The sequence below is a fragment of the Scyliorhinus torazame genome, chromosome 4 (assembly GCF_047496885.1).
Source record: "Scyliorhinus torazame isolate Kashiwa2021f chromosome 4, sScyTor2.1, whole genome shotgun sequence".
In the NCBI taxonomy this organism is placed as follows: domain Eukaryota; kingdom Metazoa; phylum Chordata; class Chondrichthyes; order Carcharhiniformes; family Scyliorhinidae; genus Scyliorhinus; species Scyliorhinus torazame.
The window spans coordinates 367,969,303-367,986,532 of record NC_092710.1 but is presented as its reverse complement, the minus strand read 5'-3'; the positions used below and the strand labels follow the sequence as shown (position 1 = coordinate 367,986,532).

At 66.4% G+C, this 17,230-nt stretch overlaps 1 protein-coding gene across 1 annotated transcript in view; it reads left to right on the top strand.

The window, feature by feature from the left end:
* The first annotated feature begins 3,216 nt into the window (after nt 1-3,216).
* LOC140411232 (adenosine 3'-phospho 5'-phosphosulfate transporter 1-like) overlaps nt 3,217-17,230 on the top strand; it is a 38,240-nt gene continuing 24,226 nt past the window's right edge. Inside the window, exon 1 of the mRNA XM_072500339.1 lies at nt 3,217-3,371. The gene's annotated coding sequence lies outside the window, so the exon portion shown is untranslated. The remainder of the gene's footprint in view (nt 3,372-17,230) is intronic.

Here is a 17,230-nt window from a genome sequence, read left to right as displayed (position 1 = left end):
ATCTCTTGCCCGCGTCGCTCACGTCTCCCAGTCTCCCGCCTCTCCCACTCACACGTCTCTCAATCTCTCTCACTCTGGTCTCCCCCACCCGCATCTCTCTCACCCGCGTTTCTCGCATTTCTCTCACTTGCCTCTCGCTCCCTCGCCTCTCTCATCCGTATCATGGAGTTCACCTGACCCACAACTTTTACTAGATTGTGGTATGGGGAGCACACGGCCCTCTCTACAGGTGGTACAGCAGAAATGGAAAAGTATTTTTTTAAACAAAACAATGTTTATTCTTTGAACTCAAGTTAAATTTTTAAAACATACAGTGAACATCTTAGCAACCATCAATTCAAATACAACCCCAAAGAATCCAGCACTAGGTAATGCTTAAGCTGTCCTTTTAACATCCAGAAGACATTTTTAAAAAACCTTTAAAACAGAAGCACATCAGGTTTAACTTCCCTCCTGAGAACAGTTACCACCGTGAAATCAGCAAATGGACACTGGTAAGCTTGCAGAGATTCACACACATCCTGCTGTGATTCCAGCTGCTCCAAAACGAAAATGAAACCAAACCCACCCTGCAGCAAAAAAACCTAAGCGAAAGGAAAAAGCTGACAGACCGCCCAGCTCCACCAACTCTCTGACATCACTGCAGTAATACACACCCATTTCTTAAAGGTACTCTCACATGACACTCGTGTCTCCCTCACGCACGTCTCGCGGGCGTCTCTCTGGCCCTCTCTCCCCCCTCCCCCCTCCCCCTCGTGCACCTCTCCCCTCTCCCCCTCGCGCCCTCGCGCCCTCGCCCCCTCTCCCCCTCGCGCCCTCGCGCCCTCTCCCCCTCGCGCCCCTCGCGCCCCTCTCCCCCTCGCGCCCTCTCCCCCTCGCGCCCTCTCCCCCTCGCGCCCTCTCCCCCTCGCGCCCTCTCCCCCTCGCGCCCTCTCCCCCTCGCGCCCTCTCCCCCTCGCGCCCTCTCCCCTCGCGCCCTCTCCCCCTCGCGCCCTCTCCCCCTCGCGCCCTCTCCCCCTCGCGCCCTCTCCCCCGCGCGCCCCTCTCCCCCGCGCGCCCCTCTCCCCCGCGCGCCCCTCTCCCCCGCGCGCCCCTCTCCCCCGCGCGCCCCTCTCCCCCGCGCGCCCCTCTCCCCCGCGCGCCCCTCTCCCCCGCGCGCCCCTCTCCCCCGCGCGCCCCTCTCCCCCGCGCGCCCCTCTCCCCCGCGCGCCCCGGGTTCAATTCCCGGCTTGGGTCACTGTCTGTGCGGAGTCTGCACATTCTGCCCATGTCTGCGTGGGTTTCCTCCGAGTGCTCCGGTTTCCTCCTGTATTCCGAGGTGGATTGGCCATGCTAAATTGCCCTTCGTGTCCAAGAAGGTTAGATGGGGTTACTGAGTTACGGGAAAAAGGTGGAGATGTGGGCTTAGGTAGGGTGCTCTTTCCAAGGGCCAGTGCAGACTCGATGGGCCGAATGGCCTCCTTCTGCACTGTAAATTCTGTGATCTATAAATCCTAGACGTCTCGATCCATTGCAGTTCGCCTATCGCCGCAACCGGTCCACAGCTGTCTCCCTGGCTCTGCAATCAACACTCGAACATCTCAACAACAAGGACAGTCTGTCCTGGTCCACTCACGTTGATTCAACTGTCAAGAAAGCCCAACAACGTCTCTATTTCCTACGGATGCTAAGGAAATTCGGCATGTCTGCATCGATTCTCTCAAACTTCTACAGCTGTGCGATAGAGAGCATCCTATCCGGCTGCATCACAGCTGGTATGGCAACTGCTTAGTCCAAGATCGCAAGAAGCTGCAGAGTGTGGTGAACTCAGCCCAACGCATCACACAAGCTCGCCACCCTCCCATTGATTCTGTCTACACCTCCCGCTGCCTCAGGGAGGCAGACAGCATTATCAGAGACCCCTCCCACCCAGGCATTGCGTTCTTCCAGACCCTTCCATCAGGCAGAAGATACAGAAGTCTGAAGACCCGCACATCCAGACATAGGAACAGCTTCTTCCCCACAGCTACTAGACTCCTCAACGACTCCCCCTCGGACTGATCTGTTCCCTGTAAGAACACTATTGACGACGCCCTATGCTGCTCTTGCTCATGTATTTGCTTTGTTTGGCCCCTTGTTCCGCACTGTTACCAATCACTGTTTGTCGATGTATTGTCAATGTACTTTGTCGATTATTCTTTGTCTATTATGTACGTACTGTGTACGTTCCCTCGGCTGCAGAAAAATACTTTTCACTGTACTTCAGCACGTGACAATAAAAATCAATCCATCAGTCAGGATAAACAACAACACCTTCTCCACGATAGTCCTCAATACCAGGTCTTCACAAGGGTGTGTGCAGAGGAGGTTCACTCGGTTGATTCCGGAGTTGAGAGGATTGGCTTATGAGAAGAAACTAAGTAAACTGGGACTGTACTCGTTGGAATTTAGAAGAATGAGGGAGGATCTTATAGAAACTTATAAAATTATGAAGGGAATAGATAGGATAGAAGCAGGGAAGTTGTTTCCACTGGCGGGTGAAAGCAGAACTATAATAATCTTTATTGTCACAAGTAGGGTTACAGTATCACTGCAATGAAGTTACTGTGCAAATCCCCTAGTCGCCACATTCCGGGGCCTGTTCAGGTCACAGAGGGAGAATTCAGAATGTCCAATTCACCTAACAGCACGTCTTTCGGGACTTGTGGGAGGAAACCGGAGCACCCGGAGGAAACCCACGCAGACACGGGGAGAACGTACAGACTCCACACAGACAGTGACCCAAGCCGGAATCGAACCTGGGACCCTGGAGCTGTGAAGTCACAGTGCTAACCACTGTGCTACCGTGTCGCCCACCAGGGGGTATAGCCTCAAAATAAGGGGGAGCAGATTTAGGAGTGAGGTGAGGAGGAACTTCTTCACCCTATGGGTCGTAAATCTGTGGCATTCCCTGTCCACTGAAGCAGTCGGGGCTACCACGTTGAATGGTTTTACGGCAAAGGTAGACAGTTTTTTGAAGAATAAAGGGTTATGGTGTTCGGGCCGGAAAGTGGAGCTGAGTCCACAAAAGATCAGCCATGATCTCATTGAATGGCCCGAGGCTCGAGGGGCCAGATGGCCGACTCCTGCTCCTAGTTCTGATGTTCTTATACTAATCTGCTATGTGAGACCTTGTCGATAGCCTTCTGAAAGTCTAATAATGTGTTATCTTCTCTTTCCCATCTGGTATAGGCCGAGGTCTCTGTTTCCCTCTTGTTAAAACCTGCGTGTTTGGGAATGACCTAAAATCGGGAGTGCAGGATGAACCTTTCCCGACATCCCGAACTGAGGCAACGGAATCATCCTTCACCAAACAGACGTTAAAGCTGCTGACCTGTGTTCTGGGACTGCAGGTGATTGACATCCACCAGGAGCACCCCTCCCCAGCGAGCCTTCTGACAGCAGCCCACCCCCTCCCCCTGCTATGTGTGTCCGCCCTGCTGGGTGTCTGTGTGTGTGTCCGTGTCCACCCCGCTGGGGGTGTATGTGTGTCCACCCCGCTGGGTGTCTGTGTGTGTGTCCGCCCCGCTGGGGGTGTATGTGTGTCTCCGCCCCGCCGGGTGTGTGTGACTCCGCCCCGCTGTGTGTGTGTGTGTCTCCGCCCCGCCGGGTGTGTGTGTCTCCGCCCTGCCGGGTGTGTGTGACTCCGCCCCGCTGGGGGTGTATGTGTGTCTCCGCCCCGCCGGGTGTGTGTGACTCCGCCCCGCTGTGGGTGTGTGTGACTGCCCCGCTGTGTGTGTGTGTGTCTCCGCCCTGCCGGGTGTGTGTGACTCCGCCCCGCCGGGTGTGTGTGTCTCCGCCCCGCCGGGTGTGGGTGTGTCTCCGCCCCGCCGGGTGTGGGTGTGTCTCCGCCCCGCTGTGTGTGGGTGTGTCTCCGCCCCGCTGTGTGTGGGTGTGTGTGTGTGTGTGTGTGACTCCGCCCCGCTGTGTGTGGGTGTGTCTCCGCCCCGCCGGGTGTGTGTGACTCCGCCCCGCTGTGTGTGGGTGTGTCTCCGCCCCGCCGGGTGTGTGTGTCTCCGCCCCGCTGTGTGTGGGTGTGTCTCCGCCCCGCCGGGTGTGTGTGACTCCGCCCCGCTGTGTGTGGGTGTGTCTCCGCCCCGCTGTGTGTGGGTGTGTCTCCGCCCCGCTGTGTGTGGGTGTCTCCGCCCTGCCGGGTGTGTGTGACTCCGCCCCGCCGGGTGTGTGTGACTCCGCCCCGCCGGGTGTGTGTGACTCCGCCCCGCCGGGTGTGTGTGACTCCGCCCCGCTGGGGGTGTATGTGTGTCTCCGCCCCGCCGGGTGTGTGTGACTCCGCCCCGCTGTGGGTGTGTGTGACTGCCCCGCTGTGTGTGTGTGTGACTCCGCCCCGCCGGGTGTGTGTGTCTCCGCCCCGCCGGGTGTGTGTGTCTCCGCCCCGCCGGGTGTGGGTGTGTCTCCGCCCCGCTGTGTGTGGGTGTGTCTCCGCCCCGCTGTGTGTGGGTGTGTGTGTGTGTGTGTGTGACTCCGCCCCGCTGTGTGTGGGTGTGTCTCCGCCCCGCCGGGTGTGTGTGACTCCGCCCCGCTGTGTGTGGGTGTGTCTCCGCCCCGCCGGGTGTGTGTGTCTCCGCCCCGCTGTGTGTGGGTGTGTCTCCGCCCCGCTGTGTGTGTGTGTGTGTGTGTGTGACTCCGCCCCGCTGTGTGTGGGTGTGTCTCCGCCCCGCCGGGTGTGTGTGACTCCGCCCCGCTGTGTGTGGGTGTGTCTCCGCCCCGCTGTGTGTGGGTGTGTCTCCGCCCCGCTGTGTGTGGGTGTGTCTCCGCCCCGCCGGGTGTGTGTGACTCCGCCCCGCCGGGTGTGTGTGACTCCGCCCCGCCGGGTGTGTGTGACTCCGCCCCGCCGGGTGTGTGTGACTCCGCCCCGCCGGGTGTGTGTGACTCCGCCCCGCTGTGTGTGGGTGTGTCTCCGCCCCGCCGGGTGTGTGTGACTCCGCCCCGCCGGGTGTGTGTGACTCCGCCCCGCTGTGTGTGTGTGTCTCCGCCCCGCCGGGTGTGTGTGTGTCCGCCCCGCCGGGTGTGTGTGACTCCGCCCCGCTGTGAGTGTGTGTCTCCGCCTTGCCGGGTGTGTGTGTGTGTCCGCCCCGCTGGGTGTGTGTGTGTGTTGTGTCCGCCCTGCTGGGGGGGGGGTGTCTCCGCCCTGCCGGGTGTGTGTGACTCCGCCCCGCTGGGTGTGTGTGTGTGTGTCCGCCCTGCTGGGGGGGTGTGTCTCCACCCCGCCGGGTGTGTGGGTGTTTGTCCGCCCCGCATTGTGTGGGTGTGATTCCGCCTCGCTGGGTGTGTGTGTCTCCGCCCCGCTGTGTGTGTGTGGGTGTGTGTCCGCCCCGCTGTGTGTGTGTGGGTGTGTGTCCGCCCCGCTGGGTTTGTGTGTGTCCGACCTGCTGGGGGTGTGTGACTCCGCCCCGCTGTGTGTGGGTGTGTCTCCGCCCCGCTGTGTGTGTGTGACTCCGCCCTGCTGGGGGGGTGTGACTCCGCCCCGCTGTGTGTGTGTGTGTGTGTGTCTCCGCCCCGCCGGGTGTGTGTGTGTCCGCCCCGCCGGGTGTGTGTGTGTCCGCCCCGCCGGGTGTGTGTGACTCCGCCCCGCTGTGTGTGTGTGAGTGTGTGTCTCCGCCCTGCCGGGTGTGTGTGTGTCCGACCTGCTGGGGGTGTGTGACTCCGCCCCGCTGTGTGTGGGTGTGTCTCCGCCCCGCTGGGTGTGTGTGACTCCGCCCTGCTGGGGGTGTGTGACTCCGCCCCGCTGTGTGTGTGTGTGTGTCTCCGCCCCGCCGGGTGTGTGTGTGTCCGCCCCGCCGGGTGTGTGTGTGTCCGCCCCGCCGGGTGTGTGTGTGTCCGCCCCGCCGGGTGTGTGTGTGTCCGCCCCGCCGGGTGTGTGTGTGTCCGCCCCGCCGGGTGTGTGTGTGTCCGCCCCGCCGGGTGTGTGTGTGTCCGCCCCGCCGGGTGTGTGTGTGTCCGCCCCGCCGGGTGTGTGTGTGTCCGCCCCGCCGGGTGTGTGTGTCTCCGCCCCGCCGGGTGTGTGTGTCTCCGCCCCGCCGGGTGTGTGTGACTCCGCCCCGCTGTGTGTGGGTGTGTCTCCGCCCCGCTGTGTGTGTGTGTGTCTCCGCCCCGCCGGGTGTGTGTGACTCCGCCCCGCCGGGTGTGTGTGTCTCCGCCCCGCCGGGTGTGTGTGTCTCCGCCCCGCCGGGTGTGTGTGACTCCGCCCCGCCGGGTGTGTGGGTGTGTCTCCGCCCCGCTGTGTGTGGGTGTGTCTCCGCCCCGCTGTGTGTGGGTGTGTCTCCGCCCCGCTGTGTGTGGGTGTGTCTCCGCCCCGCTGTGTGTGGGTGTGTCTCCGCCCCGCTGTGTGTGGGTGTGTCTCCGCCCCGCGGTGTGTGTGACTCCGCCCCGCTGTGTGTGTGTGTCTCCGCCCTGCCGGGTGTGTGTGACTCCGCCCCGCTGTGTGTGGGTGTGTCTCCGCCCCGCCGGGTGTGTGTGACTCCGCCCCGCTGTGTGTGTGTGTGTGTCTCCGCCCCGCCGGGTGTGTGTGTGTCCGCCCCGCCGTGTGTGTGTGACTCCGCCCCGCTGTGTGTGTGTGAGTGTGTGTCTCCGCCCTGCCGGGTGTGTGTGTGTGTGTCCGCCCCGCTGGGTGTGTGTGACTCCGCCCCGCTGTGTGTGTGTGTGTGTGTTGTGTCCGCCCTGCTGGGGGGGGGGGTGTCTCCGCCCTGCCGGGTGTGTGTGACTCCGCCCCGCTGGGTGTGTGTGTGTGTGTCCGCCCTGCTGGGGGGGCGTGTCTCCACCCCGCCGGGTGTGTGGGTGTTTGCCCGCCCCGCGGTGTGTGGGTGTGTGTCCGCCCCGCAGTGTGTGGGTGTGATTCCGCCTCGCTGGGTGTGTGTGTCTCCGCCCCGCTGTGTGTGTGTGGGTGTGTGTCCGCCCCGCTGTGTGTGTGTGGGTGTGTGTCCGCCCCGCTGGGTGTGTGTGTCTCCGACCCGCTGGGGGGGTGTGACTCCGCCCCGCTGTGTGTGGGTGTGTCTCCGCACCACTGGGTGTGTGTGACTCCGCCCTGCTGGGGGGGTGTGTCTCCGAACGCTGGGGGTGTGTGACTCCGCCCCGCTGTGTGTGGGTGTGTCTCCGCCCCGCCGGGTGTGTGTCTCCCCGCCCCGCCGGGGGTGTGTGTGTGTGTGTCTCCGCCCCGCCGGGTGTGTGTGACTCCGCCCCGCTGTGTGTGTGTGGGTGTGTGTCCGCCCCGCCGGGTGTGTGTGTGTCCGCCCCGCCGGGTGTGTGTGTGTCCGCCCCGCCGGGTGTGTGTGTGTCCGCCCCGCCGGGTGTGTGTGTGTCCGCCCCGCCGGGTGTGTGTGACTCCGCCCCGCTGTGTGTGTGTGGGTGTGTGTCCGTCCCGCCGGGTGTGTGTGTGTCCGCCCCGCCGTGTGTGGGTGTGTCTCCGCCCCGCTGTGTGTGGGTGTGTGTGTGTGTGTGTGTGTGACTCCGCCCCGCTGTGTGTGGGTGTGTCTCCGCCCCGCCGGGTGTGTGTGACTCCACCCCGCTGTGTGTGGGTGTGTCTCCGCCCCGCCGGGTGTGTGTGTCTCCGCCCCGCTGTGTGTGGGTGTGTCTCCGCCCCGCCGGGTGTGTGTGACTCCGCCCCGCTGTGTGTGGGTGTGTCTCCGCCCCGCTGTGTGTGGGTGTGTCTCCGCCCCGCTGTGTGTGGGTGTGTCTCCGCCCCGCCGGGTGTGGGTGACTCCGCCCCGCCGGGTGTGTGTGACTCCGCCCCGCCGGGTGTGTGTGACTCCGCCCCGCTGTGTGTGGGTGTGTGTCTCCGCCCCGCCGGGTGTGTGTGTGTCCGCCCCGCCGGGTGTGTGTGACTCCGCCCCGCCGTGTGTGTGTGAGTGTGTGTCTCCGCCTTGCCGGGTGTGTGTGTGTGTGTCCGCCCCGCTGGGTGTGTGTGTGTGTTGTGTCCGCCCTGCTGGGGGGGGGGTGTCTCCGCCCTGCCGGGTGTGTGGGTGTTTGTCCGCCCCGCATTGTGTGGGTGTGATTCCGCCTCGCTGGGTGTGTGTGTCTCCGCCCCGCTGTGTGTGTGTGAGTGTGTGTCCGCCCCGCTGGGTGTGTGTGGGTGTGTGTCCGCCCCGCTGGGTGTGTGTGTGTCCGACCTGCTGGGGGTGTGTGACTCCGCCCCGCTGTGCGTGGGTGTGTCTCCGCCCTGCTGGGTGTGTGTGACTCCGCCCTGCTGGGGGTGTGTGACTCCGCCCCGCTGTGTGTGTGTGTGTGTCTCCGCCCCGCCGGGTGTGTGTGTCCGCCCCGCCGGGTGTGTGTGACTCCGCCCCGCTGTGTGTGTGTGAGTGTGTCTCCGCCCTGCCGGGTGTGTGTGTGTGTGTCCGCCCCGCTGGGTGTGTGTGTGTGTTGTGTCCGCCCTGCTGGGGGGGGGGGGTGTCTCCGCCCTGCCGGGTGTGTGTGACTCCGCCCCGCTGGGTGTGTGTGTGTGTGTCCGCCCTGCTGGGGGGGTGTGTCTCCACCCCGCCGGGTGTGTGGGTGTTTGTCCGCCCCGCAGTGTGTGGGTGTGATTCCGCCTCGCTGGGTGTGTGTGTCTCCGCCCCGCTGTGTGTGTGTGGGTGTGTGTCCGCCCCGCTGTGTGTGTGTGGGTGTGTGTCCGCCCCGCTGGGTGTGTGTGTGTCCGACCTGCTGGGGGTGTGTGACTTCGCCCCGCTGTGTGTGGGTGTGTCTCCGCCCCGCTGGGTGTGTGACTCCGCCCTGCTGGGGGTGTGTGACTCCGCCCCGCTGTGTGTGGGTGTGTCTCCGCCCCGCCGGGTGTGTGTCTCCCCGCCCCGCCGGGGGTGTGTGTGTGTGTGTCTCCGCCCCGCCGGGTGTGTGTGACTCCGCCCCGCTGTGTGTGTGTGGGTGTGTGTCCGTCCCGCCGGGTGTGTGTGTGTCCGTCCCGCCGGGTGTGTGTGTGTCCGCCCCGCCGGGTGTGTGTGTGTCCGCCCCGCCGGGTGTGTGTGACTCCGCCCCGCCGTGTGTGTGTAACTCCGCCCCGCTGGGTGTGTGTGTGTGTGTCTCCGCCCCGCTGGGTGTGTGTAACTCCGCCCCGCCGGGTGTGTGTGTGTCCGCCCCGCCGGGTGTGTGTAACTCCGCCCCGCTGGGTGTGTGTGTGTGTGTCTCCGCCCCGCTGGGTGGGTGTGTGTGTGTCCGCCCCACTGTGTGTGTGTGTGTGTGTGTGTGTGTGTGTGTGTGTGTCCGCCCCGCTGTGTGTGTGTGCGTGTGTGTGTGTGTGTGTGTGTGTGTCCGACCCCGCTGTGTGTGTGTGTCCGCCCCGCTGGGTGTGTGTGTGTGTGTCCGCCCCGCTGTGTGTGTGTGTGTGTGTGTGTGTGTGTGTCCGCCCCGCTGTGTGTGTGTGAGTGTGTGTGTGTCCGCCCCGCTGGGTGTGTGTGTGTCCGTGTCCGCCCCGCTGGGTGTGCGTGTGTGTGTGTGTGTGTGTCCGCCCCGCTGGGTGTGTGTGTCCCCGCCCCACTGTGTGTGTGTGTCCGCCCCGCTGGGGGTGTGTGTGTGTGTGTGTGTATATGTGTGTGACTCCGCCCCGCTGGGTGTGTGTGTGTGTGTGTGTGTGTGTGACTCCGCCCCGCTGGGTGTGTGTGTGTGTGTGACTCCGCCCCGCTGGGTGTGTGTGTGTGTGTCCGCCCCGCTGTGTGTGTGTGTGTGTACGCCCCGCTGTGTGTGTGTGTGTGTCCGCCCCGCTGTGTGTGTGTGTGTGTCCGCCCCGCTGGGTGTGTGTGTGTGACTCCGCCCCGCTGGGTGTGTGTGTGTGTGTGTCCGCCCCGCTGGGTGTGTGTGTGTGTGTCCGCCCCGCTGTGTGTGTGTGTGTGTCCCCGCCCCGCTGGGTGTGTGTGTGTGTCCGCCGCGCTGGGTGTGTGTGTGTGTGTGTCCGCCCCGCTGGGTGTGTGTGTGTGTGTGTGTCCGCCCCGCTGGGTGTGTGTGTGTGTGTCCGCCCCGCTGGGTGTGTGTGTGTGCGTGTGTGTGTGTGTCTCTCCGCCCCGCTGGGTGTGTGTGTGTGTGTGTGTCCGCCCCGCTGGGTGTGTGTGTGTGTGTGTCCGCCCCGCTGTGTGTGTGTGTCCCCGCCCTGCTGGGGGGGGGTTTCTCCGCCCCGCCGGGGGTGTGTGTCTGTGTGTGTGTGTGTCCGCCCTGCTGGGGGTGTGTGTCTCCGCCCCGCCGGGTGTGTGTGTGTCTCCGCCCTGCCGGGTGTGTGTGACTCCGCCCCGCTGTGTGTGTGTGTCTCCGCCCTGCCGGGTGTGTGTGACTCCGCCCCGCTGTGTGTGTGTGTCTCCGCCCCGCCGGGTGTGTGTGACTCCGCCCCGCTGTGGGTGTGTGTGACTGCCCCGCTGTGTGTGTGTGTGTCTCCGCCCCGCCGGGTGTGTGTGTCTCCGCCCCGCCGGGTGTGTGTGTCTCCGCCCCGCCGGGTGTGTGTGTCTCCGCCCCGCCGGGTGTGTGTGTCTCCGCCCCGCCGGGTGTGTGTGACTCCGCCCCGCTGTGTGTGGGTGTGTCTCCGCCCCGCTGTGTGTGTGTGTGTCTCCGCCCCGCCGGGTGTGTGTGACTCCGCCCCGCCGGGTGTGTGTGTCTCCGCCCCGCCGGGTGTGTGTGTCTCCGCCCCGCCGGGTGTGTGTGACTCCGCCCCGCTGTGTGTGGGTGTGTCTCCGCCCCACTGTGTGTGGGTGTGTCTCCGCCCCGCTGTGTGTGGGTGTGTCTCCGCCCCGCTGTGTGTGGGTGTGTCTCCGCCCCGCCGGGTGTGTGTGACTCCGCCCCGCTGTGTGTGTGTGTCTCCGCCCTGCCGGGTGTGTGTGACTCCGCCCCGCTGTGTGTGGGTGTGTCTCCGCCCCGCCGGGTGTGTGTGACTCCGCCCCGCTGTGTGTGTGTGTGTGTGTCTCCGCCCCGCCGAGTGTGTGTGTGTCCGCCCCGCCGGGTGTGTGTGACTCCGCCCCGCTGTGTGTGTGTGAGTGTGTGTCTCCGCCCTGCCGGGTGTGTGTGTGTGTGTCCGCCCCGCTGTGTGTGTGTGAGTGTGTGTCTCCGCCCTGCCGGGTGTGTGTGTGTGTGTCCGCCCCGCTGGGTGTGTGTGACTCCGCCCCGCTGTGTGTGTGTGTGTGTGTGTGTGTTGTGTCCGCCCTGCTGGGGGGGGGGGTGTCTCCGCCCTGCCGGGTGTGTGTGACTCCGCCCCGCTGGGTGTGTGTGTGTGTGTCCGCCCTGCTGGGGGGGGGTGTCTCCACCCCGCCGGGTGTGTGGGTGTTTGTCCGCCCCGCGGTGTGTGGGTGTGTGTCCGCCCCGCAGTGTGTGGGTGTGATTCCGCCTCGCTGGGTGTGTGTGTCTCCGCCCCGCTGTGTGTGTGTGGGTGTGTGTCCGCCCCGCTGTGTGTGTGTGGGTGTGTGTCCGCCCCGCTGGGTGTGTGTGTGTCCGACCCGCTGGGGGGGGGTGACTCCGCCCCGCTGTGTGTGGGTGTGTCTCCGCCCCGCTGGGTGTGTGTGACTCCGCCCTGCTGGGGGGGGGTGTCTCCGACCCGCTGGGGGTGTGTGACTCCGCCCCGCTGTGTGTGGGTGTGTCTCCGCCCTGCCGGGTGTGTGTGACTCCGCCCCGCTGTGTGTGTGTGTCTCCGCCCTGCCGGGTGTGTGTGACTCCGCCCCGCTGTGTGTGTGTGTCTCCGCCCCGCCGGGTGTGTGTGACTCCGCCCCGCTGTGGGTGTGTGTGACTGCCCCGCTGTGTGTGTGTGTGTCTCCGCCCCGCCGGGTGTGTGTGTCTCCGCCCCGCCGGGTGTGTGTGTCTCCGCCCCGCCGGGTGTGTGTGTCTCCGCCCCGCCGGGTGTGTGTGTCTCCGCCCCGCCGGGTGTGTGTGTCTCCGCCCCGCCGGGTGTGTGTGACTCCGCCCCGCTGTGTGTGGGTGTGTCTCCGCCCCACTGTGTGTGGGTGTGTCTCCGCCCCGCTGTGTGTGGGTGTGTCTCCGCCCCGCTGTGTGTGGGTGTGTCTCCGCCCCGCCGGGTGTGTGTGACTCCGCCCCGCTGTGTGTGTGTGTCTCCGCCCTGCCGGGTGTGTGTGACTCCGCCCCGCTGTGTGTGGGTGTGTCTCCGCCCCGCCGGGTGTGTGTGACTCCGCCCCGCTGTGTGTGTGTGTGTGTGTGTCTCCGCCCCGCCGAGTGTGTGTGTGTCCGCCCCGCCGGGTGTGTGTGTGTCCGCCCCGCCGGGTGTGTGTGACTCTGCCCCGCTGTGTGTGTGTGAGTGTGTGTCTCCGCCCTGCCGGGTGTGTGTGTGTGTGTCCGCCCCGCTGTGTGTGTGTGAGTGTGTGTCTCCGCCCTGCCGGGTGTGTGTGTGTGTGTCCGCCCCGCTGGGTGTGTGTGACTCCGCCCCGCTGTGTGTGTGTGTGTGTGTGTGTGTTGTGTCCGCCCTGCTGGGGGGGGGTGTCTCCGCCCTGCCGGGTGTGTGTGACTCCGCCCCGCTGGGTGTGTGTGTGTGTGTCCGCCCTGCTGGGGGGGGGTGTCTCCACCCCGCCGGGTGTGTGGGTGTTTGTCCGCCCCGCGGTGTGTGGGTGTGTGTCCGCCCCGCAGTGTGTGGGTGTGATTCCGCCTCGCTGGGTGTGTGTGTCTCCGCCCCGCTGTGTGTGTGTGGGTGTGTGTCCGCCCCGCTGTGTGTGTGTGGGTGTGTGTCCGCCCCGCTGGGTGTGTGTGTGTCCGACCCGCTGGGGGGGGTGACTCCGCCCCGCTGTGTGTGGGTGTGTCTCCGCCCCGCTGGGTGTGTGTGACTCCGCCCTGCTGGGGGGGGGTGTCTCCGACCCGCTGGGGGTGTGTGACTCCGCCCCGCTGTGTGTGGGTGTGTCTCCGCCCCGCCGGGTGTGTGTCTCCCCGCCCCGCCGAGGGGGTGTGTGTGTGTGTCTCCGCCCCGCCGGGTGTGTGTGACTCCGCCCCGCTGTGTGTGTGTGGGTGTGTGTCCGCCCCGCCGGGTGTGTGTGTGTCCGCCCCGCCGGGTGTGTGTGACTCCGCCCCGCCGGGTGTCTGTGACTCCGCCCCGCTGGGTGTGTGTGTGTGTGTGTCCGTCCCGCCGGGTGTGTGTGACTCCGCCCCGCTGTGTGTGTGTGTGTGTGTCTCCGCCCCGCCGAGTGTGTGTGTGTCCGCCCCGCCGGGTGTGTGTGACTCCGCCCCGCTGTGTGTGTGTGAGTGTGTGTCTCCGCCCTGCCGGGTGTGTGTGTGTGTGTCCGCCCCGCTGTGTGTGTGTGAGTGTGTGTCTCCGCCCTGCCGGGTGTGTGTGTGTGTGTCCGCCCCGCTGGGTGTGTGTGACTCCGCCCCGCTGTGTGTGTGTGTGTGTGTGTGTGTTGTGTCCGCCCTGCTGGGGGGGGGGGTGTCTCCGCCCTGCCGGGTGTGTGTGACTCCGCCCCGCTGGGTGTGTGTGTGTGTGTCCGCCCTGCTGGGGGGGGGTGTCTCCACCCCGCCGGGTGTGTGGGTGTTTGTCCGCCCCGCGGTGTGTGGGTGTGTGTCCGCCCCGCAGTGTGTGGGTGTGATTCCGCCTCGCTGGGTGTGTGTGTCTCCGCCCCGCTGTGTGTGTGTGGGTGTGTGTCCGCCCCGCTGTGTGTGTGTGGGTGTGTGTCCGCCCCGCTGGGTGTGTGTGTGTCCGACCCGCTGGGGGGGGGTGACTCCGCCCCGCTGTGTGTGGGTGTGTCTCCGCCCCGCTGGGTGTGTGTGACTCCGCCCTGCTGGGGGGGGGTGTCTCCGACCCGCTGGGGGTGTGTGACTCCGCCCCGCTGTGTGTGGGTGTGTCTCCGCCCTGCCGGGTGTGTGTGACTCCGCCCCGCTGTGTGTGTGTGTCTCCGCCCTGCCGGGTGTGTGTGACTCCGCCCCGCTGTGTGTGTGTGTCTCCGCCCCGCCGGGTGTGTGTGACTCCGCCCCGCTGTGGGTGTGTGTGACTGCCCCGCTGTGTGTGTGTGTGTCTCCGCCCCGCCGGGTGTGTGTGTCTCCGCCCCGCCGGGTGTGTGTGTCTCCGCCCCGCCGGGTGTGTGTGTCTCCGCCCCGCCGGGTGTGTGTGTCTCCGCCCCGCCGGGTGTGTGTGTCTCCGCCCCGCCGGGTGTGTGTGACTCCGCCCCGCTGTGTGTGGGTGTGTCTCCGCCCCACTGTGTGTGGGTGTGTCTCCGCCCCGCTGTGTGTGGGTGTGTCTCCGCCCCGCTGTGTGTGGGTGTGTCTCCGCCCCGCCGGGTGTGTGTGACTCCGCCCCGCTGTGTGTGTGTGTCTCCGCCCTGCCGGGTGTGTGTGACTCCGCCCCGCTGTGTGTGGGTGTGTCTCCGCCCCGCCGGGTGTGTGTGACTCCGCCCCGCTGTGTGTGTGTGTGTGTGTGTCTCCGCCCCGCCGAGTGTGTGTGTGTCCGCCCCGCCGGGTGTGTGTGTGTCCGCCCCGCCGGGTGTGTGTGACTCTGCCCCGCTGTGTGTGTGTGAGTGTGTGTCTCCGCCCTGCCGGGTGTGTGTGTGTGTGTCCGCCCCGCTGTGTGTGTGTGAGTGTGTGTCTCCGCCCTGCCGGGTGTGTGTGTGTGTGTCCGCCCCGCTGGGTGTGTGTGACTCCGCCCCGCTGTGTGTGTGTGTGTGTGTTGTGTCCGCCCTGCTGGGGGGGGGTGTCTCCGCCCTGCCGGGTGTGTGTGACTCCGCCCCGCTGGGTGTGTGTGTGTGTGTCCGCCCTGCTGGGGGGGGGTGTCTCCACCCCGCCGGGTGTGTGGGTGTTTGTCCGCCCCGCGGTGTGTGGGTGTGTGTCCGCCCCGCAGTGTGTGGGTGTGATTCCGCCTCGCTGGGTGTGTGTGTCTCCGCCCCGCTGTGTGTGTGTGGGTGTGTGTCCGCCCCGCTGTGTGTGTGTGGGTGTGTGTCCGCCCCGCTGGGTGTGTGTGTGTCCGACCCGCTGGGGGGGGTGACTCCGCCCCGCTGTGTGTGGGTGTGTCTCCGCCCCGCTGGGTGTGTGTGACTCCGCCCTGCTGGGGGGGGGTGTCTCCGACCCGCTGGGGGTGTGTGACTCCGCCCCGCTGTGTGTGGGTGTGTCTCCGCCCCGCCGGGTGTGTGTCTCCCCGCCCCGCCGAGGGGGTGTGTGTGTGTGTCTCCGCCCCGCCGGGTGTGTGTGACTCCGCCCCGCTGTGTGTGTGTGGGTGTGTGTCCGCCCCGCCGGGTGTGTGTGTGTCCGCCCCGCCGGGTGTGTGTGACTCCGCCCCGCCGGGTGTCTGTGACTCCGCCCCGCTGGGTGTGTGTGTGTGTGTGTCCGTCCCGCCGGGTGTGTGTAACTCCGCCCCGCCGGGGGGGTGTGTGTGTGTGTCTCCGCCCCGCCGGTGTGTGTGACTCCGCCCCGCTGTGTGTGTGTGGGTGGGTGTCCGTCCCGCCGGGTGTGTGTGTGTCCGCCCCGCCGGGTGTGTGTGTGACTCCGCCCCGCCGGGTGTGTGTGACTCCGCCCCGCTGGGTGTGTGTGTTGTGTGTCCGCCCCGCTGGGTGTATGTGTGTGTGTGTCCGCCCCACTGTGTGTGTGTGTGTGTGTGTGTGTGTATGTGTGTGTGTATGTGTGTGTGTGTGTGTGTGTGTGTGTCAGCCCCGCTGTGTGTGTGTGTGTGTGTGTGTGTGTGTGTGTGTCCGACCCCGCTGTGTGTGTGTGTGTGTCCGCCCCGCTGGGTGTGTGTGTGTGTGTCCGCCTCGCTGTGTGTGTGTGTGTGTGTCCGCCCCGCTGTGTGTGTGTGTGTGTGTGTGTGTGTGTCCGCCCCGCTGGGTGTGTGTGTGTCCGTGTCCCCGCCCCGCTGGGTGTGTGTGTGTCCGTGTCCGCCCCGCTGGGTGTGTGTGTGTCCGTGTCCGCCCCGCTGGGTGTGCGTGTGTGTGTGTCCGCCCCGCTGGGTGTGTGTGTCCCCGCCCCACTGTGTGTGTGTGTGTGTCCGCCCCGCTGGGGGTGTGTGTGTGTGTGTGTGTGTGTGTATGTGTGTGACTCTGCCCCGCTGGGTGTGTGTGTGTGTGACTCCGCCCCGCTGGGTGTGTGTGTGTGTGTGTGTGTGTGTGTGTCCGCCCCGCTGGGTGTGTGTGTGTGACTCCGCCCCGCTGGGTGTGTGTGTGTGTGTCCGCCCCGCTGGGTGTGCGTGTGTGTGTGTCCGCCCCGCTGTGTGTGTCCGCCCCGCTGGGTGTGTGTGTGTGTGTCCGCCCCGCTGTGTGTGTGTGTGTGTGTCCCCGCCCCGCTGGGTGTGTGTGTGTGTGTCCGCCCCGCTGGGTGTGTGTGTGTGTGTGTCCGCCCCGCTGGGTGTGTGTGTGTGTGTGTGTGTGCCCGCCCCGCTGGGTGTGTGTTTGTGTGTCCGCCCCGCTGGGTGTGTGTGTGTGCGTGTGTGTCCGCCCCGCTGGGTGTGTGTGTGTGTGTGTCCCCGCCCCGCTGTGTGTGTGTGTGTCCCCGCCCTGCTGGGAGGGGGTGTCTCCGCCCCGCCGGGGGTGTGTGTGTGTGTGTCCGCCCTGCTGGGGGTGTGTGTCTCCGCCCCGCCGGGTGTGTGTGTGACTCCGCCCCGCTGTGTGTGGGTGTGTGTGTGTCCGCCCCGCCGGGTGTGTGTGACTCCGCCCCGCTGTGTGTGTGTGTGTCCGCCCCGCCGGGTGTGTGTGGGTGTGTGTCCGCCCCGCCGGGTGTGTGTGACTCCGCCCCGCTGTGTGGGTGTTGTGTGTCCGCCCCGCTGGGTGTGTGTGTGACTCCGCCCCGCTGTGTGTGGGTGTGTCTCCGCCCCGCTGGGTGTGTGTGACTCCGCCCTGCTGGGGGGGTGTGACTCCGCCCCGCTGTGTGTGGGTGTGTCTCGGCCGAGCCGGGTGTGTGTGTGTCCGCCCCGCCGTGTGTGTGTGTCTCCGCCCTGCCGGGTGTGTGTGTGTGTGTGTGTCCGCCCCGCTGGGTGTGTGTGTGTGTTGTGTCCGCCCTGCTGGGGGGGGGGGTATCTCCGCCCTGCCAGGTGTGTGTGACTCCGCCCCGCTGGGTGTGTGTGTGTGTTGTGTCCGCCCTGCTGGGGGGGTGTGCCTCCGCCCCGCCGGGTGTGTGGGTGTTTGTCCGCCCCGCGGTGTGTGGGTGTGTCTCCGCCCCGCTGTGTGTGTGTGGGGTGTGTCCACCCCGCTGTGTGTGTGTGGGTGTGTGTCCGCCCCGCTGGGTGTGTCCGCCCCGCTGGGTGTGTGTGTGGGTGTGTGTCCGCCCCGCTGAGTGTGTGTGGGTGTGTGTCCGCCCCGCTGTGTGTGTCCGCCCCGCTGTGTGTGTGTGG